This window comes from Aethalodelphis obliquidens, unplaced genomic scaffold (genome assembly GCF_003676395.1).
Source record: "Aethalodelphis obliquidens isolate GAN/ISIS:26980383/991018 unplaced genomic scaffold, ASM367639v1 scaffold5, whole genome shotgun sequence".
Taxonomy (NCBI): domain Eukaryota; kingdom Metazoa; phylum Chordata; class Mammalia; order Artiodactyla; family Delphinidae; genus Aethalodelphis; species Aethalodelphis obliquidens.
This window is the reverse complement of record NW_020837949.1, coordinates 39,385,906-39,409,275: the sequence shown is the minus strand read 5'-3', so window position 1 is coordinate 39,409,275 and position 23,370 is coordinate 39,385,906. Positions and strand designations below refer to the sequence as shown.

Below are 23,370 nucleotides of genomic sequence, written 5' to 3'. Positions count from 1 at the left end.
CAGGTGTATATGTCAGGTTGTTAAAAAAGAATAGATAAATATTATACGAACAGTCTAATAAGAGATGTCAAAACAGTTTTCTTTTGGACACTAGTATGTTAGCATTAACTTGTCTTAATTACTTTGAAACTTGAGTCTAAAACCTTTTGATTTGATGATTCCTTTATCTTTTTTCTTTCCAAGTGTTTAGGGAACCGTGGGCTAAGGACAAGGTAAGTTTTTTTCTGTGCACGTTTTGATGGCACTAGGAGAATAAAATTTATTACTTTGTCCATTTAAAAAAAATCACCTACCTGGTATATCACAGTTTGATTTTACACACAGATACATACACACACACTAACACACACTTAAAGAAAATAAAGGTTCCTTTAGTACGCATGTGGGAGAGATTATACACTATGATTTGTATTTATGTGCAAAAGGAAATGGAGCAAAAGAAAAATCTCTCTGAGTCAAATATATTTATTTATACTTGTAGTTTCTATTAGATGATTATCAGAACTATAAGGATATATAGCAAGTGTGGATAATCCTAAGTATGTCTAGCAAAATTGTAACTAAGAAATAACAAACCACTTATTAATTTGATAGATTCCTCAATAACATTATTCATAGCCCATTTTCATAATCATAGCTTTATTTGACTTTTTTTAGGAGAGCTATTTCAAAGACATTCTATTATAGCAACACTGTAAGTTTAACAAAGATATTGTTGCTTATGAATTGATTAAACTCTTTGAACTATAGTACCATATTCCATTTTGGACCTTACATAACTTTGCCCTAACTAACATAGCATATTATTATTTTAAAGAATTGTTATCGATTTTACTAAATAATTTTATTTCAATTTTCTATGGTTTTTGAAAAAGGTAACCACATTTAACAGGGAGTATTATTCATCATATTGAAAGGAGTTATATCTTTTCATGATATTTAGGTCACAATATAAAGGCCTTTATATATAAAATAAGTAATAGAAAGAAATAAAATGTAACATATATCCCTGTAAAATAGTTAATAGTTAAAATAAAATTTTATACTGTTCAAAAAAACCACACAAGATTAACAAAATTTGTATCACAATTCAGGTAAATTAGATTTCTTATTCATTTTTAGACTGTCCAACAAGCCCTGTGGTGAGAAATTTTAAGTTGTCAGCTTCAGAGTAAAGGTTACAATTTATATTTGGTGACTTTTGTCAAGTTCTGCTAAGGCCCTTTACACCTCCCTAATGTAAAGTGGTATTTTTGCATTTTTATACACCCTGATTCACTTATAACTGACAAGTGGCATATCTTAGATTGACAAAGATATGCATGAAGCAGATGTCAGAAGATGGAAATGATTACAGTATGGAGCACTTCTTTTGTAAAATATATGAGTTAATCCGCCAGGCATGACAGTGAAGGACTGAGAAAAGCTTTCTTTGTGTGTAGTGTTGGCAGGTGTCATGAAACCTCCACCAAGCAAGATTATTAATTCATGACCTATTTTCCTTATTGCCATTACAGTAGCACCTTTTTCAGAAAGGACAGCCATTTCCAACAGGCAGACCTTCAAATTATGCATGGGGTGTGAAGTAAATGCAAATCTGCATCACAAATTTAAAAGCAAAGAGCGCTCTTGACAATCCAGTGCTTATCTTCCCAGGTTAAAACTTTCCAAGTTCTGATGGATGGTTTCCGCAACCCTGCATTTACCTTAAAACCCATGTTTCTCCAAGACTTGGTTGGCAACTCATGGAAGAGAAACATACTTTTCTTGAGAATGAATTGTATCTTTTACAGAGCTAGGGTTAAAAGAAATTGTAAGGGCAATGTCCACAAGCTGATATATGAAACTATTCCAAAGGTCCTGTATTTTGTCTACCAAGAGGGGGTCTGGAGGAAGTCTTACAGCAGATGTCTGCCTTTAAGTATGTAGCTGTCCTGTTTCAAAGTCTCTCATGACTTTTAACCTCATATTCTTGTGTTGAGTCAGGCAATCAATGTAAAACATATCTGGGCAGAATCATCCCTCAAAGACATTACTCCACTGTGCTTTAGAATCTGTCATTGACCTGTGTTAGGGGAATTTCTGGAAAATTGTTCTGTCAAATTTTCTGCTGTGTTGTTGAGGATGTTATTTGTTTATCATATTATTCACTGACTTCTTTTTGAGGTCTTTGGTCTTAGTATCAGTTGTGATTTTCCTGAGCATTTGGTTTACTTGTGCCATATAATACTAAATCTTTCATCTGATTTTCCCTATTCGTGGGGGAAAACAATCTTGTCTATCGCTTTTAACAAATGTATAACTTGTTATAGCATGCTTCTTAAAAACTTAACTTCTTTCCTAGGTACACTGCACTAATTTAAATCTTAATTTTTATTTTGACTCATTTTTTTCCTGAAGTGTAAATTAGGTTATTTTTCTTGGTTTTTTTGCATCTTTGTAAACTACCTCAAATCATTTCAGACCAAGGTAGGATGCAACTTAATAATACTAAAATTTATAGCTCAAGATGAAATTCAAGTCACTTTGCAATCTAAATCCAATTTACTTTTCAAATGTTAACTATAAGAACATCTTTATATACCACTAGTTGTAATCAGCTTTGTCACCTCCATGTCCCTATACAAACCAGGTTCATTTTCATTAGGCCCACATTGAAAATGCCTTCTTCTTTAACCTCTATTCATCCAAATATTATCTTTCAAGATCCATTCTTTATTATACCTGATCATGACATTTTCCTAACGGTGAATTCATGGCATTTATTTACTTAACTGTTCATCTAGATCTTGACTTTGTTCTCTCTACTGGTGATTCTCATATTGCTTGATATGTCATGTACCTTCTTAATATATTTAGTACCAAGATCTTGGCTTTCAGGTAAACAATGAGTTCCTAAAAGTGAGGAGATGAGTCTTGTCTAGAACTCCTAATATTTGCATTCTGGTGCATTTATTGAAGGCATAAACATTTATAAAATAATAAATCAATTTATATGATGAAATAAAAGTATTAACTAAGACTGAGAGGCCAAAGCAGGTTTTAACACAACATCATAAGTTCACTGGAAATTCTAAAGTATTGCGTTGGCCAAAAAGGTCATTTGGGTTTTTCCGTGACATCTTATGGAAAAACCCAAACGAACTTTTTGGCCAACCCAATATTTACAATTGTCGCAATACTTAAGATTTCTATGTACCGAGCACTAACTTGGGTCTTGAACAGAAGTCGCCAGTTTTTCCTTATATTTTGTTATTCCATTCCATCTCTTTGTAAAATTTGGGATGGCTATGTGACTCTGAGTTTTTTCTGGAGTGAAGAAACTTAGACAAGAATCCTATCTGAATTCAGCAGTGACATTAGGGTTTACATTGAGCAAAGGGTCAATCTGTTGATCTGTGATAATTTACTAGGGTCACAGATTGTCATGGCTTGGTGACATTGAGAGATGAGTCATTATGATTTTTCTGGATGATGACCAGTGGTGAAATCCACAAGGCTCAGACTAGACAACCCAAATGAAACAGTTGTTTTCCAGTGTATTCTTATACCTTACACACAGGTAGAATAAAGTATAGGGCGTATTTGGAAGCTCAGAAAGGCACAAAGATAATTTCTCTGCCATTCTGAATGACTGCCATCTTCTTGAATGCTGTGACAATTTTCTATTCTAAACACTTAGTTCACTAAACATTCATACTACATTCCTTAAGGGGTTTTGTTTTTGAGGGCTTTCTTTTCTTTATTTTTCTTCAGAGTAGATAGTAGCACGCTGTTGTTAAAACACTTGAACCCCTGCTGTTAAAATTGTTGAGTTCTGTTCAGAGGAGTGAAAAAATGTTCTGCCATTTGTTCCCAGGTACTGAGACTGCTGCGGAAATGTACAAATAAGTGCTGTAATGTGTGTAGAGAATAGTTCTTTGTAGGGTTTAAGGCAGTGCAGAAGCGGGGTGTCTCACCTCTTTCCTTGTGGGAGGTTGAACTGCTTGTTTCCCCTGCTGGGACTCCCATCCCTCAAAAATTCTTATGTACTAACACATGGATCACTAGAGGTTTGTTTTTTTTTTTAATTTGCTTTATTTATTTTTCCCCCAAAACAACTCAAAGTTTGCATTGTCAATGACAAGGTAACTCCCAAGGTTGCTAGATCAGACTTCTGAGAAGAGTTTAAAGTGCTTTAATCTATCATTTAATTAATATGGATATTCTGAATGATCAGTGTTCAAAGTGTTTCATTTTTATTTCAGAGAAGTAAACCTCTTTCTTGACTTTTTACTTTGTTACATTTTGAAAGCAAGTTCTTCTCTGTACCAAAATAAACTTAACTAATGTCATAATTTTTTATCAATTCATGTTACCTAGATGATTTGATACTCTGAGTTTATTGGAGCCAGGGATGGATGATCTGTTCTAAGCGGACTGTACACATTCACACATGCCCACTCACTGGAACACATTCACTGTTTACTGCACAATCTTTTAAGATTGTTATTTTCCATCTGGTTCATGCTCCCCCACTACCAACTACCATTACTAAATTTTTTTAACGAAATAATCCTCTTGTGGGTAACGTCTCATTTTGCACATCCAAAGATATTCCCCGTATCTTTACAATAACGTTTTTTTTTCTCTCAGTCATCATATGTCTATTAGGCACCTAGTACTTGCCAACAGTTCTGATAAGCCTTAATGTTACAAATTCAAAACAAACAAAATCTGTGCTTCCAATAAGTTAACAATGTGGAGTATAAAGTCACAAATGCCAATGGACCACTACTGTGTGCTGCATGCTGTGGTGACTGTATTCTATGTGTTCTACAAGGGGTCAATGATTATGTTCTCATTTGCATAGTTTATAGGGCTAGGCCCTATACAAATTTCATATCTCTGGGTACATTTTAAAGAAAATAAGATATATAATACCACTGTAATATATTATAAATATTACATAGAATGAAATTTTGGTGCTATATTGCTGATGAGTTTCTGCTCTAATTGATTGGATTGAATTGAAATCAGAAGTTCAAAGACCAAGGTTACAGAGCTACTTTACTCCACTTATATCAGTCACAAGTACCTACTGTCTCAACAGACAGATACACAAATCAGAAATGAGTTTCCAGGTGTTGGTAGAAAATGTGATCACTTTTTATATCTTTGGAGGCCTAAGAGTTGGGTAGAGGACTTGATTCTAAATGTCAGTTCCAAGAAGGGATTATATACAGTCTTTTTAAAGTGCTTATGTTGGTTCAAATCCCCATGAATATGACCTATTCATGAGTGAAAGAAATCCTCTTTGAGCATTTCTTACAATGCTGCTTTTCCACTTAAGGATTACCCATCCGTTTTTATCTTCGTTGCTTATTGCATATCGAGATTGCCCTTCTCTGTGATTTACTTTTTTCCAAATGCTCTTATTTTAAAGACCTAAGGATGAGACTGCAGATGAGAATTGAATTGATATTGAAACTACAAAAAAAAAAAAAAACACCCCAGGTTTTATTGTAACTCTAAAAGCACATTTTAAACCCTGGAACACATTAAGAATAAAAGTTCAAACTCACACTTGTCAAGGCATTTATAGTTAACTATCATCTATTGTTAATGTTTCCTAATTTGCCATTACTTTCTAACAGTTGTGTGTTAATAAGAGAGGCCTAAATCTTTTATCATGTGTCTCCTTACTGGGTTTTATGACCTACCTCCAAAGATGAGGCCGCTGGAACTCCTGCTCAGACAGACAGAAAGGCAGCACATAGCTCAGGAAATTGGTGCTGATCTGGACATCAAAAATCCCCTCTCCTCATTTTGGCCTTTTTCTCTTTAAAGACATAGGCTGGCTTAATCGTAGAGATAGAGAATAATAACAAGAAAAAATTTAAGAGGAAGTTTTAAACTTTTCTTCCCCCAAAAGCTACTTTGAAGAAAAAGTTTCTTTCCCATTCCTATTCCAGAATAATTTTTCTTCAGTTGCCTTTTAAACACAGGTTCTTCATGTCTCAAAAACACACTTTAGCATGATGGTTTAGATGAACGACTTGGTAGATGGTGTTTGTGGTCACTGTGCATAGGATGAAATTTTGGTGCTGTGTTGCTGATCAGTTTCTGCTGTAATTGATTGGACTGAATTGAAATCAGAAGTTCAAAGACGACGGTTACAGGTTCAAAGAACCACCAGACAGCATTACTAAAACAATGGTCAGAATGAGTCACTGCAAATTGTGTCCACTGAATCTTCTGGTCAGTACAGTTCTCCACAATCATACCGGTCCATTTCAGAAGCAAATTTTCTACTCTTGTCAAAAAGAATTTGCCTCCTGAAGTCCAGCCCACTTTGGGGAGTGGAGCCATAGTCCCACATAGTAAGACTGTGGCCTTGCGTGCTTTGCTTACTTTATCCATACATTTCTCATCCAGGAGCTTCTCAAAACGAGTGGCTGGATCATGGTAAGATGTTAGTATTCCTGGATACATTCTAGTATCTTATCCGCATAATAAGGTTTCTCATCAAAACCTCAGTGTGTCTGTCTCTGGAAAACCGTATATAATTACTTTAGGGCTGAAGACGTATAAATAAAGCCATAATAATCATGCTTTGTTTGCATTGCGTCTTTTCATTTACAAAACATTTCACCACACGTTTTAAAATTGGTCCTCCCAATCATTTCATTAGCTAACTAGGGATGTATTATTTATATCCATTTTCCAGATGACACTAGAGGTGTGACAAGTATAAGGTCATGAAACTTGTAAGCAGAAGAGCCAACACCGGCACCTAGTAAAGAGGTTACTTTACAATACAGACTGAATCTAACAAACAGCCCCATGAAGACGGGTGGGCAGTTCGTATCAAATTCCTTTTTAGTCTCCCCTAAAATCTGCATCAGTAGCCATTGTAAATGAGTGTTGATGAAATGAAGAAGCTGTGCTTCATCTCATTTTCCTGAGTCTGGGAGAAGCTTCTTTTTATGGTGGGACTGTGAAACATGCAGCCCCTGAACAAATACTTGAATGCTATTGATTTAGAGATAAAGGAGACAAGAAAAGGACCTTGTAGAGGATGAGAGAGGAAGATGCTTGTATAACATTTTACACAGAATACAAAGTAAGCCAAAAAAACCCCAAATAACCCAAAGAACCTTAGAGGAGAAAGAAAGGAAAAAAAGAAGAGTAATACTAGGCACACGTTTATCCCATCAGAATTGTAGTGTGATTAGTGCACAGATATAGTCCCATCTTCACTCTGGGCTTGTTTCCACAGAGTGTAGGGTCATCAGGATGATCAGGACGAATAAACATCACATTCTACATCGCACAGCCCAGTAAGCCTCTGTGGCATCAGGTAGCAGGAACTAAGTGAGGTTCTATCAACCTCTGGGGAAGAATATGCGCAGGGAGGGAGGAATAACAACAAGGGCCAGAAAATTACTTGGTAGTCTCTTATCTAGATGAAACCTTGCTACACAGAGGATGCAGTGTCTTGAGGGAGCTTTGAGCCTCTGTTAACACTTAGACTTCTCTGCCCATGATTCTTGCTGGCTTGGTCAGCACTGGATTCCTAGGATAGAGCATCCCTTAGATTTGAGTCAGCATCCTGGAGGGAGAAAGGATACTAATAGATGTTGCTGCTTCCTACACTTTGGCTCTAAAGAGAACAAAAAGTAGTGCTTTAGAATAATAATTTAAAAAGTAATCTTTTTTTCTGATGGTTTTTGTTATTCTCCTCAAAACAGGCAGATTATAAAAATATATTCAGAAAAATTTCAGCTAAGTTTGTATGTTAGCTGCAAAATGACTGATAAGGAAAACGAGGCATGTTTGAAATTTTTTTTTGAAATTGACTTAATTAAGAGCAGCTATCGCAGCACCTCCCCAAAGCTCCTAGATGCCAAGGGTGGCAATGCTGAATTGAGCTGGATGGCATCTTTGATTGATAAAAGGAGAATGGGTAGAAAGCTAAGAAGACAAAAGAAAAAAAGGGAAGAAAATATATATTCACTGAGCATAATATGCAGTGGGTTCCAGTGTTGTGCTGTAGCCAGCTACTACTGGCTCACCTGAAAGAGCTCATTGTTAAATTTTTAAGAATTTTTCAAAGCAGTTGTTAGAAACATCCATTATTAAAAATTAAATTGTGAAAACCTTCACTTAACTAAAAATTAAAAGCAAAATTAAAACACTCAAAGCTCAATCACTTCCAAATTATTTTTCATTTTACTATTATTTATGTTCTCGAGGTTATCCATACCTATTGTATCTGTGGTGGAAATCCTGTATAACAGTGCACTATTACACATATCTTTTCAGCCCTGTATTTAGTGACATCATATTGGCGGCTCAAATTACCCATGGCTGGCAAATGCTACAAATCAGGTATTGATTTATTGTTTTGTTGATTGTCTAATGTTGAGAAATGTTAATGATGAAAATTAAAATGGAAAGTGTGTCATGCAGTTACATTATGAAGAATATAAAATTAAGGAAATATTCATTTATCATTTGAAAACTATTATCTGATTCAGCAAAGATGTGATGCACATCATTCATGAGCAAATAAGCTTCTGACACACATCTTAGTTGTTTCACTTTCCTCCTAACTTGTTATAGTAAACAAAAATATCAACCAGCTTTGATGTCGCATATCAGATTTAATGATGAGGCATTTATTGGGAAAAGAGATGGCAGATTGGGATCTGACTCTTTTTGCCAAATCCTGGTTGAATTGAAGCCATAATTTGTCTATCACTACCAGAGTTTGGAAAATATCAGTGGAAGCATTGGTAGAACCAATTGGTTATGTAGAATTTACAATAATAAGTACTGTGTATTTTACCATTAATTGCTAATTGTGTGCTACACATTCATGTCAATAACATTTATAATAAACTTATATATGTACTTTTTTCTTCAGAGAGCCTGTTGTTTATTTGTCAGCATACTACTGATAATTATTAAAATTTTCTCTTATTCCCTTATTTAATTCTGTAACAATTCCTTGAAGTAGGTATTATCCATATTTGTAGCTATGGAAAATGAGGCCCAGAAGAGTTTGGAAATACCAATGTCACATAGCTGTCAGAGAATATAGTTGGGTTGGGGTCTCAGGTATATTCTGGCCAGGGCCTGGCCTTTTGTACTGACACCACTCTGACACTGACATTTACTAGTTAAAGACCTCAGTTGTCACTTGTGCTACATTCTGGCCTCAGCATCCTCTTCCATGAAAGGAGAATGACACTATCTATTCATTCCTCCTCAGAATTGTTGTGAGGATCAAATGTGAAAATAATTTGTAAACTTAAGGTGCTAAAATCTTACCTAATTATTTACTTAAGAGCTAGACATTTAAGATAGCCTTTTGCTTGCAGAGCTTTACTATTTCGAGTCTGACTCAGGCTCCTTGAAAATTAACTTTTCCATATACTACCTGAAAAACAGAACATGCACTTCATTTTCTTTGGGAAATACTTTCTGTTATAAATTTCTAGATATTTTCCTGTTCTGGGCTTCTTTGCAAGTCTCCAACATCTTTTCTGTAAATTTGAGCACTGTTCATTTTTTACAGTAATAGATGGATGGTTTCTTAAAGTGTTTGGCAGCTCTGTATGCCCACGTTTTTATCAGCCTAGAGCATCCCTGAGGGTAGTGTGTGACCAGAGGATCTGGAGAAGCAGCCAAAAGCTAAAACCAATGCATAAGTGAAAAGAAAGAAAAACAAGTTATTTCTTTGAAAAGCAATCAAGTTGTTTGCATTAGAGTATTGTTACTTATAACCTTGGCTAATTTAAAGTTATTGGAGAATGTAAGTACATTTTAATACCCTCTGATACCTCAGTATTAGATTGAGGTATGGATAATAGATAATTTTGCCCTGTGTCTGTCTCCCAATGCCAAAGCACTTCCAGGTGATGTCATTTTCTATTGCAATTCTGAGTGTTTACAGGCCTTGATTCTGTTAGGTAATTATAAAATCTACCATGGCAGTAAGGCTCACTGCATGACCTAATGCCATGATATAGAATTAATCGAACCTAAATGAAAAGGTCATTAGAGAGTTAAATTATTTCAGTGATACCAGAGTAACACCACATAAACAAGAATTATCCTCCATTCTGATATAATAGATTCTGAAATTTAGTCATTAGCTTCACCTCACTAAGCCTATTTAATTACTGATGTGGTTAATTACTTAAGCCCATTGACCACTGTTTAGTATTCTGTTACTTATATTTTTGGCTCTTTGAAAAAAATGGTATGTCACATTCTTAACTTATCGTTATGCTTCACCTTAATTACTTCCTATGAGCTAACAGAGATGATCTAATAAAACACTAACAGTACAGGGCATGACCATTTCTTAAAAAAAAAAAAACACTAACAGTTATTTATTAAACTTTTACTATATAGGGGATTGTGCATAGGTATAAAGGGAAATTGTTCTTTTCATGGTAAAATAAGTGAATTTCCTAACACATTAGAATGGTTTTTAGTTTCTTAGGGGAGCTTTAATGGCCTCCTTTGCCATTGTCCCTGACCAGAACAGAGCAGATTAAGAATCTGTGTAGAAGTGTGCTTTAAGGAATTCTGGATGATTTGAGGCAGAGAAATGGTGCAGTGTCACTTAACAACTGAATGTCCATTTTCTCTGGCAGGTTAATGTAGTTTGCTGATGTAAATGTGTAGTAGTCAGGGTAGGCTAGATTATGTTGCACTAACATACATTCCCAGTATCTCATTGACAACAAAGATTTATTTCTTGCTTATGCCACATGTCCCCTGTGAGTTAGCTCAGTCTTACATCCTCTCTGTTAGGGGCTAAGGCTGACAGAGGTGTCATCTTAATTTCCATAACCATCAGGGTAGGGGGAAGAGCACGTAGTGAATTACACACATATTTCCCCCAGAATTACAATCTTACCACGTGCCCCAAAGAAACAGGACCAGAATATTCATGTCCAGCAATAATGACTATCACACACCACCACTAAGGACTTCAGTGGAGGGAGCAAGAAATGGAGCAAGTCTCAAGAAACTCTGTTGTAGTTCTTCTTGCTCTGTATGGTCACGTCACTCCAGCTAAAATTCTATAACCTTTGAGCAGTACTAGATGAATTCAACTGAGCATTTTGGGTTACCTGTGTGCTCTTTTTTTTTCTGTGTAATCTGTAATCTTTCAGAGACGCTTCAGTCCTCCTTTTACAATCTCACTGCATCCTGATGTTCTCATATAGAATTGATCAAAAGCAAAGATTTAATTATTTGAATAATTATTTGCCTATGTACAATGAGGGAAGAAACTGTAATCACTGCTTTTCCAAAGCATCTCACTCAGTGCCAAGGTCAGAGTGTTGCAAAATAAATGTAGGTTGTGTGAACAAATGAATGAACGAGAAGATAGAAATTCCAGCCAATTTGAAGGGGGGTGTCAGCTGGAAATATTTAATATCTATTTCTATTTCAGTTCTTATCTTTATCATTTCTTCATTCTACATCCTTTGTGCTTAATTTATTCATTTTCATGTTTTTTCATTTTCTTAAATGAAAGCTTAGTTCTATTTACACCTTTCTTTTTTAATATAAGCACGTAAGCATTTAAAGTTATATGTTTCCCTTTAATCAGTACTCTTTCTGTGCTCCACAAATTTAGATATGTTGTATTTTAATTATTATTGAGTTCAAAATATTTTCTAGTTTCTGCTGTAATACATTTTTTGATCCACATGTTATTTAGAAGTGATTATTTAATATGCAAATATTTGAGGGTTTTTTGGGTATATCATTGCAAATGAAGATAATTTAATATCATTTCATAATTAATGAAGACTTACCTTCTGGTTGAGCATATGGTATCTTTGTGAATATTCCTTGTGCACTTGAAATAGATGTGTATTTTTTGCTATTGTGTTCTGTAATTTGCAATTAGTCAAGTTGATTGACAGTGTTGTTCATATCTTTTATCTCTTTACTGACTTTTTTCTACTTGTTTTATCAATTTATGAGATATAGGCGTTGAAGTCTCCAAATATCACTGTTTCTTTCCTAGTTCTGATTTTAATATTTGTTCATAAAATTTTAAAAATTATTTATTACATTGTTAATTGCAAAATGGTGAATTTGTCCATTTCTTTTATTCTGTAAGGAAGTTCTCTCTCTCACACATAGCCTCTTGTCTTTCTTAAAAAGTGTCTTTCTGGTTGTATTGATTCATTTTTTTGGTCAATGTATTATAAGCCATTATGATTATTATATTTTAATTTTTAATTTGTCCTAAATATCACCAGGAAAGTCCTTTCAGGTAATCTCTGTACCCTTTTAATGTATCCCTTTTAGTATATGAACACATCTTTGATTTCTGATGCAACAAAATATTTCGGGCTCACCTTTTACTTTCCCAGTCCCAAACCTCATATCTTTTAGTTGGAAGTGACATTTAAAAACCAACATCTGGGGGCTTCCCTGGTGGCACAGTAGTTAAGAACCTGTCTGCCAATGCAGGGGACCAAGGTTTGAGCCCTGGTCCGGGAAGATCCCACATGCCGTGGAGCAACTAAGCCCGTGTGCCACAACTCCTGAGCCTGCGCTCTAGAGCCCGCGAGCCACAACTACTGAGCCTGTGTGCCACAACTACTGAAGCCCACGCATCTAGAGCCCGTGCTCTGCAACAAGAGAAGCCACCACAGTAAGAAGCCTGTGCACCGCAACGAAGAGTAGCTCCCACTTGCCGCAACTAGAGAAAGCTCATGTGCATCAAGGAAGACCCAACGCAGCCAAAAATAAATAAATAAAAAAATAAAAAAAGATATTAGTGATATCAAACTTAGCAATACCATTATAAGAAAGGAAATTTAGAGAGCAGTATACCTTATAAACAAAGACACAACATTTGTTAACTAAGAATATCAAATCAATCTAGCAATAATAACAAAAGATAACGAATTTATACTATGACAAATTCAGTTTTATCTCAAGAAATTAAGGTTAATTTATTATGCAAAACTAAGTCAATCTAATGGAATACTAAATAATTAAAAAAGAACAAACTATTGCTATGTACAGCAGCATGGATGAATCACAAATTCATTGTGCTAAATTAAGGAACCCAATATTAAAATGTTATACCACATAATTTCATTCATTTGGCATTTTGGAAAAGGCGATAATATAGGAGGACAGAACAGATGAGTGGTTTCCAGGAGTTTGATTGGGAATATGTTGTGAATACAAATGAAATGAATGAGATAATTCTTTGGGATATAGGAATATTTCTGTATCCTACTCTGGTTGTAGTTATGAGAATACATGCACATGTAAAAACTTACTGAACTTTACACCAAAAAATGTGACCTTTGCTCTATGTAAATTAAAACAAATCCAAAAACAATTTTATTTTTTATATTAATAGAAAAAAGCAGATAAACTGTCATCTTAATAAAATTCAGACAATACTTTTGACAAAAGTCAATATCCCTTTATGATAAAATGTCCTAGCAAATTAGGAGTAGAAAAAAATTTTCTTACTATGACAAAGGGTATTTGCAACAAACCTAGAGTTAACATTATACTGACTCATGAAATAATGAATACTTTCGCCCTAAGATTAGAGAATAAATACACCCACTCTCACTATGTCTGTTCAATGCTGTATTGGGCAACAAGGCTAAAAAACCTCTCCCAATTCCAGAATATGTTTTCATATTTCAGTATCTACAGAGGAGAAAGGCCCACTAGAAGGATATTGGAATGGAGACCTAGTACCCAACAGAGGTAGGTACCATTATTATTTACATTTTGCAAATACCGAGTCTTAGAAATGCTATTTAGTTTGTTGTTAAGGCTGAAAATTGAACACTAAATTTTATGTTTCTAACCACTAAGCTGTACTTAATAAGTTACACTCAATTTCTCTTTGCATCTTGTTACTTCACCTCAACATTTTGTATAATCTTTGGTCCAAGGTCTATGATCCAGAGAATAATGACATCGGAAGTCTTGTTTGGAATATTTGAGAAAACTTTCGCCATCTGAGGCTTACTGTTTTTTTTAATCCAAACATTTTTAGCTACTCATTTTTAATTAAATGGAACATAATTATATGATTAGACTCAGATGAGTTACAGGGAAATTTACCAATGTATTTGAAACTAAAAGATAATTGGAAAGTCTATCTGTGATGCCCAAAATTTTAAGAAATACATATTTTAGTTTTATCAGTGGCTTTGCACTGAAAATTATTCTGGGCCTGCAAAGGCAAAGCTCATTCTGGAGAACCATATTGCAGAATTTCATGACACGTTCTGAGTTCATATGGCAAATTAATAAAGGACATCATTCTGGGTCCCTTCATGGTATGTTTTGCGTTTTACTTTACAAGTTACTTAGAAATTCATTCTTCTATCTTGGCATGAGATTAGTTCAGCCTCCTAAAGGCTATCAGCATTGTCTTTGAGTGACAGGCTCTATATTGGAAGTTAAGACTTCTTAGTTTTAATTTGTATTTCAGAGTACTAGTTTGTAGGTGGGAGAAGCCAAAGTCCCTTCCAGAACCCATTCTACCTTGTTGGAGATAGTTTCTGGACACTGCAGTGCTTGAATGGTGCTTGTGTTCACTGCCAGCTTTTATGGAGGATCTTTATTTCCTTCTGACCCATTTAAGCCTGTTAGGTGATGAGAGGAAAATGAAGGAAGCTCTTCCTTCATTAGGTACTGCTATTATGTACATTATGTACTTCTATTATGTACTGCTTCCTCACTGTCACCTTTACTGGGTCCCAGAAGGGAGAGTATAAAATCCCAAAGGAGAGTGTTAAATCACAGGTAGAGATTAGTATATTCAAAGAATGAGTTTCCTGCTGGTATCCTGTTTTGTTTTACGTTTTGGTTTTTAGAACAGAGTTCCACTTAGTTTTTTAAGAGAATTATTTTTTCTATGATAAGATTTGGAATTACCCTCAGGCGATTACTTAATTCAGGAACTATCTGCTGAATACCTAAACCAGTGATGGGAAAGGAATTTTGTTGAGAAGGAAAATAGTGCAAGTAAAATATTTATGGCTAGTAAAGTATTAATAATTAAGTTTATAGAATATAAAAATGAGAAATAATATTACAGTACATTTTATTAAGTGGCCTTGTAAAAGAGAAGTGAAGATGAAAGGACATGAGTAATTGTTTATTAATTTGAAAAATAAGTAGGGAGGTGTGGACTTGTGTGGACATTCTGTTTCTTCTATTAAGTTTATTTCTGTCAATAGGCATAGTTGTTTTCATTTTTTAAATATCGTATTAGCAGAAATCAGTGTATAGAGAGAGCAGATAGCAGTGAGCCAGAAAGTTACCAAAAATATGTAGGAAGTATAATGATTAAAAAAAAATACCAGATGGAATGGATCACCAATGATATGTTGTCAGATGCCAATATAGCCAAATGTCTTCAGAAGATAACTGACCAGGTAGGCTTCATCTCCTATCTCCTAGAATACTAATACCCTCATGGTCCCACCAAATGCAACAGGAGGCCAAACAGTCAAGAAAGCAAATCATAAACTATGGAAGCTTAATAAATTAGTAAAATAGATGTTAAAGGATGTATATGTGATAAGAACTAGGGTCATGTGAGGAATTAGAAATGTGGAAGGTTAGAGAGAAAAAAAGGAAAATCTGTCTATATATCTTATTAATTTACTGATTTCTGTATAAGCCAAACTTTTCCCTGTGTTTTTGAGTTAAAGTAGGCTATAGTTAATTAAACTGAAACTTGTATAGGGTTTAAGATTGACTTACAAAACATTTTATTTCTCATTAAAAACTCCAATCAATTAGTAATGGCTACTTCAATTGCTCTATGGGGTTGTATCGTGAAGCCGTATTCAAGTTCTGTGAGAGTGTCATAATCAATTACTTATGTCTACAGTGATCATGAGAATGTCTGCAGTGATTATGACTTCTTACCCTGAATGAGACCTTTCAAAACGGATGGCTCTTATGTAAACCAGGGCTCAAATCAGACTAGGATTGAAAATTTGTCAGACTATTAATGTCAAGCAGATATGGAGTTTGATGAGGAATAGATGGCCAGTGACTGTATGTTCTAGAGACCGACTAGAGCCTAAATATAAAAGACAGTTTAAACCCAGACATGAAGAAGAAACTGGACTCACATTACATCACATGATTCTTGGCTTGGAATCAAAGATTTGAGGAGAAAGATTCAGCCAATAGACTTCAGAATGTTCTTGGTTAAGGAAGGCTGAGATTGGCTGATAGGTTTTGTTTTCTTGAGTGATCCCTGGCTTATGGATAGTGCTTTTACATCTTTCTTGGACTTTGGAATATAATCCATAAGGATTCCATATGCTTAGGGTATATCATTGAATATGTTCACTTGGGTTCTGATAATATATAGTACATCCCAGCCTTAAGAGAACTGGTTGGCAGTTCTTGGGGAGATAACAATTCCTGTAACGGTTTGTTTGCTTTTTTAAAGATAGGCTTGTAGGAAAAACAGGCACAGTAATAGAATGCTTAAGAATATTGGACAAAGTTGGATGCATTTTGAGTGTATGTAGACCAAATTCAGTGATTCAATAGGAACTTCTGTCTCTGAGGCTATAATGGATTTAGAAAACCAAAAGACACATCAGTGAGAAGAATGATTAACGCAACATTACTCTTAGCAATGTCAGTCAGAATCCAAGATCCTAGCTATCTGCTGGAACAGGTAACTGACAAATTCTAACATACAGACATTGACTTTGCTATTAAAAAGCTAGGAAACCAAGCAGGGTAATTGTGAATGAGGTAGGGACCCAGTTATCAGTGAACTCTAATCAGTGGATTGGTGGCATTGGACTGATAAAGCAATATCATGAGATTCCTTCTACTTCTCTACCAGGGCCTAGTTATAAGGCTAGTTAAAACCTATGGAAGGAAGATATGACCAGGCTTAGAATCAAGGGCTACAATTCTGGATATGAAGAAAAGAATTTGTCAGGTACTTCAAGTTTTATTCAATTTTTGAAGTTCTCTGTGGATGTAATTTTACAGTCTCTTTGTAGGTCTATTCTATTGATTAAGGGAGTGAAAAATAATTTTATAGTTATATATAATAATTGATTGCTCTCCTGGAGATAAAATTCTTCCTACTCTATAGCTGTGAGTGTGGAAAACGGTGTCCTTTTGAGACAATAAAACCAAACCAGGGAATTCCTTGCAGTCCAGTGGTTAGTACTTGGCCCTTTCACTGCTGTGGCCCGGGTTCAATCCCTGGTTGGGGAACTAAGATCCCGCAAGCTGTGAGGAGTGGCCAAAAAATAAAAAATAAACCAAACCAAACCAAATGTACAATTAATTGAAAGCAAGAACTTTCCCTGAGGTCCATGGATCCTTAGGGTTTACGAGTGGAGTTTGAAAAACCACTAAACTGGTGAAGCTATATATATATATATATATATATATATATATATATATATATGTGTGTGTGTGGGTGGTACGCGGGCCTCTCACTGTTGTGGCCTCTCCCGTTGCGGAACACAGGCTCCGGATGCACAGGCTCAGCGGCCATGGCTCACGGGCCCAGCCGCTCCACGGCATGTGGGATCTTCCCAGACCGGGGCACGAACCCGTGTCCCCTGCATCGGCAGGCGGACTCTCAACCACTGCGCCACCAGGGAAGCCCCTATCATATATTTTTTAAAAAATGTTCATTGTAGTATAAAATATTTTATAACATATCATATTGGTGTACAACTTGATGAACTTTCTCAAAGTAAACACATCTCTGAAATCAGTGCCTGGAATAAGAAACATTGTCAGCATCCCTGAAGGCCAGTATCCCTTCCATTCACTAATCCTCTAACAAAGGTAATTGCTGTCCTGACTTCTAACCCCATAGGTTTATTCTAGTATTGATCTAAGTGGAATTCTATAGAAAGTGCTTTATTCATCTGTCTTCTTTCTCTTGACATTTTACTTGTGAAGTTTATTCATGTTATTATTACTAGGTGTAGATTGTTCATTCTCATTACTAAATAATGTCCCACTGTGTGACACTGCCATGATTTACTTATCTATTTACTGCTGATGGGTATTTAGATAGCTTCTAGTTTGGAGCTATTGTAAATAGTATGTCTATGAATGTTTCAGTACATGTCTTTTGATAAATATATTTTGGCATTTCTGTTGTATAAATCTAGTAGTGAAATTTCTGGGTCATAACTGTAGACCCTCTACTTTCATCAGTCTGATTATCTCTCTAATTTCAATGTTCACTCTTCCATCTTTTCAAAATGGCATAGTAAAGTTTATGGTTTGAATCTCTCCACTTTTTTTTGCAACAAAAACATGGAGTAATAGATTAAGCATTGAAAATTAAATTTAAAAAGATATATCAGTGCTCCAAAGAAAGATATTTCCATAAACTAGAAATGAAAACACACACTCATTGTGCATTGTGATAGATAATAATAAAACCACACCAAAATATTATCCTCGAACTAGAAAATATCAAGGATAAAAATGAAATTTTAAGTGCAAGTAGGTTGGAAAAAACAAGTTATTTACACAGCAACTATAATCATAGTCGACTTATCAGCAATGCTAAATACTAGAAGATGAGGAATTGCTATTTGAAAATGCTGTTTAAAAAAGATGAGGAAATGCTGTTTAACACTGAAAACTATCATTCAAAGAAGAGAGGTAAATTAAGGTATTGCCAGGGATACAAAAAGCAAGGAGTCTTTCCTCCTGCAAATACTTCTCAGAAAGAATTATTAAAAACGTAGTTCAAAAGGAAGCACATTCATAAAACCTTGACCACACTTTAGATCAGGTGTCATCAAACTTTTTCTGTGAAGGGTTGGATAGAAAATATTTTAGGCTTTACGAGCTACATCATCTCTGTGGCAACTACTCAGTGAGGCTGTTGCATTGTGAAAGCAGCCATGGACGGGATGTAAAGGATGGTGTGGCTGAGTTCCAATGAAACTTTTTTTTTCTTTTTACAAAAACAGATGGCAGAGCATCTATGGCTCACAGACTGTAGTTTGCTGACCACTACTCTAGATCACAAAGAGAGACTCAAAAAAATTAAAAAATGTAATTATCTCTCTCTGTGCCACATCTGGTCTGGTCCTATTCGGTATCAGAATTAGTATAGAAATGGCATAAAGTTCTTAATCCCTGTATTTGCAACATTTCTTTCTTTAGATTTTATATTACAAGATAATATAATTACAATTCTGTTTTAGAATCCAACAACAACATATCTTGGATCATTTTTATTTCTAATAGTTATCACCAATGCACACGAACCTTGGCTTTTCAGAAGAAGGCCTCTCTTGTGGAGAGAGCCCCATCATGCCCTGAAATGCTGGGGTCAGATGGGTCTCCACAGATTTTTGTGCCGTTGGACAGAACAAAAGTGTCTTCTGGGCTGAGTGCCACTTGGAAGACTTTGTACGATTATTCAGATGCTTTTTCCTTCATTGCTGTTTCCATGTCTCATTTCAGAAGAACCTCACTACAGAGGCACAACCTTCTCTCAGGGCTGGATTTAGCAGAATGTGTTTGATCATTTAATTTCTTCATGCCCTCAGTGCAGAAGGGTTACATTCATATTACTGGTTATTGGCAGAGTTGGCAATTTTTTAAGTCAATTGATTTCCTGGCACTAAAGATTACACATTTAAAAGCAGTTTTATCAGAAGAAATATGAAGCAAATGCTTAAGTTAAGTCTCTAAATCACTCTCAGGCTTCAAAGTCGCTTGGTTATTCATACAATTTGAGTTAGAAACTGGGGACCCAGACAAGCAGTGCATGCCTGCTAACGTTGACAAAAAGGATACAATATAGAAAGTTTTTATTCAGTCTATTCCTAAAAATGTAATTTTTTCCTGGCTCTGTATTCTTCTGCATACTCCTGACTGAGAAATGCATGTGTCTTTTAATTCTTTTGCTGACTTTATTTTTTTTCTGATAATATTAACGATGTACTTTTTTTTAAGTAATAGATTTAAGGATTTCAGAGGTAGAAGAGACTCAAGATATCCAACGTGTTACCTGATATCAAAACCCTTCTACAGTATTCTTGCTAAATAGTCACTTAGCTTTTGCTTGATTAGTTCCTATAATGGATAATTCACTATATCCCATGATTGCCCAGGCCATTCTCAGTCATGTCCTATTGATTAGAAAATTTGTTTCTTATTATAAGTGTAATGTTAAATATTGAATTTCTATAGTAGAAATTTTACATAGAGGGTTGAAAGATAAAATTTGTACCATATGAGTTATATCCATTGTGATTTTGAATAGTTATGACTATGAAACTCTGATCATTTAGTATAATAAAGGTTTATTTATGACCTCCATTATTCCAAAATGATTCAAGAAGCCTCAGACAAAAAGCATGACAAGCAAAATAAAGATTAGGTGAAGAAAACAGGCCCAAAAGAAATTAAGAAAGGGAAATGACATCAGCTAAAATTACGGTTTATCATAAAATTTGTGATATTAAATACTTCATACTTACTAGTCTAAGCAGCCAAAGCAACGAGAGATACAAGATAATTTATGGTTAAGGCAGAGCTATTGTTTTCCTTGGTAGGCAAACCGTGGGTCTTCATAACGGATATATACAGGGATGTACTGAACAAAGTCCTCAACCATATCTTCCCAATATATATTTCAGAGGAAGCTTGCTGACAACATGCTACACAGCAATCCAAGTGTGGTTTTGTAAAAGTAGTTCTGTTGCCCTATCAGAGACCTATGGCCTAGTAGTCTGGTTTGACTCAAGGATAATTTGGAATATAAATGGGAAGAGATAATTTGAACATCTACAAAAATTCCATAATTGAACTTTTTATATGAATAGCATAACAGAAAATAAAATGTTATATTCTTTGGCATGATATAGAAGTACAGAATTTTTAAGTGGTTTCTTAAAGACATGTTCGAATACTTTGACAATGAACTGAGTAACAGAGAGTTGAGGTCATTTTAAAATAAAAGTAACCTAATGAAGACAAGCAGCTATGTAGATAATTCTCCTTGAATGAGTTTACATTTATGCACGGCAGGTGGGCGTGTAATTCCCGAGTTCACTATGCAATCCTGAAATGCCATCTGGAAACTAACCAGTAAACTCTAGACTAGTGGTTCTCAAACTTTAGTATATTGAAGAATCACTTGGGAACCTTGTCAGACATGCAGATCTCCCCACAGCCAAATATTCTTTGTGGAATATAGGAATCTGCATTTTGCATGTGATGTGGACACATTTTGCAAAACATTGCTCTAGACCTGGTAAATCTCTACTCTGGGGCTGAGATTACTATAGAGTTAGCCAAAATTATCAGTAGGTCATTATTCACAAATTTTGTTTCATTTAATTTTCCCCCTTTGGAGTTGGAAGATTATGTCTCTTTTTTCACAAGATTTCTATAAGACTGCCTTCATTCATTTAAAGTTCCAGGGACTTCCCTGGGGGCACAGTGGTTAAGAATCCTCCTGGCAATTCAGGGGACATGGATTTGAGCCCTGGTCCGGGAAGATCCCACATGCCGCAGAGCAACTAACCCTGTGTGCCACAACTACTGAGCCTGTGCTCTAGAGCCCGCGAGCCACAACTACTGAGCCCACATGCCACAACTACTGAAGCCCACACGCCTTGAGCCAGTGCTCCGCAATGGGACAAGCCACGAAATTGAGAAGCCTGCGCACCGCAACAAGGAGTAGCCCTGACTCGCTGCAACTAGAGAAAGCCTGTGTGCAGCAACGAAGACCCAATGCAGCCAAAAAAAAAAAAAAAAAAGTTCCAGGTTCAGAGAAAGATAAAGGAGATTTCCTGAGCTAATATAAAAATCTCTTCTGGTTAAGAATTTTCAGTGAACCTCTACACTATACCACCAAGTTGCCAGGTAACAACTTTGTTGTTATACTGTATTAATATAGTTCATCGACTTTTAGTATTATTATTCTTGGAAACTTCTTTTTATTGTTCACAGGATGCCTGAGGGAGACCATGTTATTTATAGTTGTGTGGTTATAAACACATTGAGAGACACAATCTGTGTCACTAAGTATACGGGGCATAGCAGGATGGAAGAGGCAGTTTTGCTTCTGGTAATCCACTTATCTTCCTGTATGTGATGGTGAAAAATGAATTATTTGGCTACCTGCTTGAGTAGCTCAGGTGAAAATTTGCATATTTCAGCTCTTGTACAATCTGGTTATTTGCCTTCTTAAAAACAGAGCTGCTAAAAACAATGTCATGCTTAAATTCACACTAAGAGCAATGACAGAGAATGAAGTTCTCTTTGTCTTAAACTTGGGCTTCATTGACCTAATCACTTTCAGCATTTTCAGAGTCAAACACTGAAGAATGTAAAGCTCTTTGACTAAAGCAACAAAGCTGACATGTGTTCTTTCTACTATTTGTCAGGCACTGTGTTAAGTTATGGGAAAAAGGGAACGAATAGGACAGATGATATCCCCAAGGAGTTCACATTGAATCCCCTCACCTCCTTTTTGGGCTCTTCACTGCTGTACCTCACCCTTGATCCATCAGGGGAATTTCTCACTGTGAGACAGGTCACTAGGTGAAGAAATCACTTCACCAGGTTATTTTCTATTATCAGGGATTTAAAAATATTATGTTTTGACAATAAAGTGTTATTGTGTTTCTAAGCTTAGAGAGTAGAAGTAACAAATGAAATCAGTTTTTTGCTTTTTTGTTTTTGTTTGTTTGTTTTTAAGTATCAGGAGGGAAAAAAGGAGAAACATAGAGTAGGTAATGAAGTGGCTGTGATTTCTGATTTTCTTTTCATCTAGAAAAAACATAATCACAGGGGTTTTGTGCTGCTTATATTGATGTGCTATGCTTTCTTTCAACGTGAGTGAGATACTAGCAGTTATATACAGATGATAAGAAATTCTGAGAATATTGAATGAAAGGATTTCTTTCCTTAGTGAATGGGCAATCTTCCTTGCTTGAAAGAATGCCCTCAAATAAAAGCCCCTGAAATGGCTTTAGATGAAAACTTGGTTACAGCTTCTGTAGAAAAGCCAAGTTTAAGAAACACTGAGCAATCAAGAAGATATTTGATGAGTTAAAAGGGGTTTTCTATTCTAGTTGAGTGGCAGGAAGTTAAGTTAGGCCAAGTAGTAACTAATAAATGATTTCAACAGGTAGTATTAGTGAGAAAATTAGATGTGTATCCTCAGAGTATTTAAATCTTTTTTTTCTAATTTGTGTATCATGTACTTTAGTATTTTCAGTGATTTTCTGGTATAATTTTTTTCTGTTTTTGATGTTTTCTGTTCTTTTGATGAAATTCTTTCATCAAAAGCCAACCAAACAAACAGAACCC

The 23,370-nt window shown here is 35.3% G+C and overlaps 1 long non-coding RNA gene across 1 annotated transcript in view; it reads left to right on the top strand.

The window, feature by feature from the left end:
• The window catches only part of LOC113618219 (uncharacterized), a 149,186-nt gene extending 135,420 nt beyond the window's left edge, over positions 1-13,766 (top strand). Inside the window, exons 3-4 of the long non-coding RNA XR_003431928.1 lie at positions 8,308-8,373; positions 13,702-13,766. This is a non-coding gene — a long non-coding RNA (uncharacterized LOC113618219). The remainder of the gene's footprint in view (positions 1-8,307; positions 8,374-13,701) is intronic.
• The last annotated feature ends 9,604 nt before the right edge of the window (positions 13,767-23,370 follow it).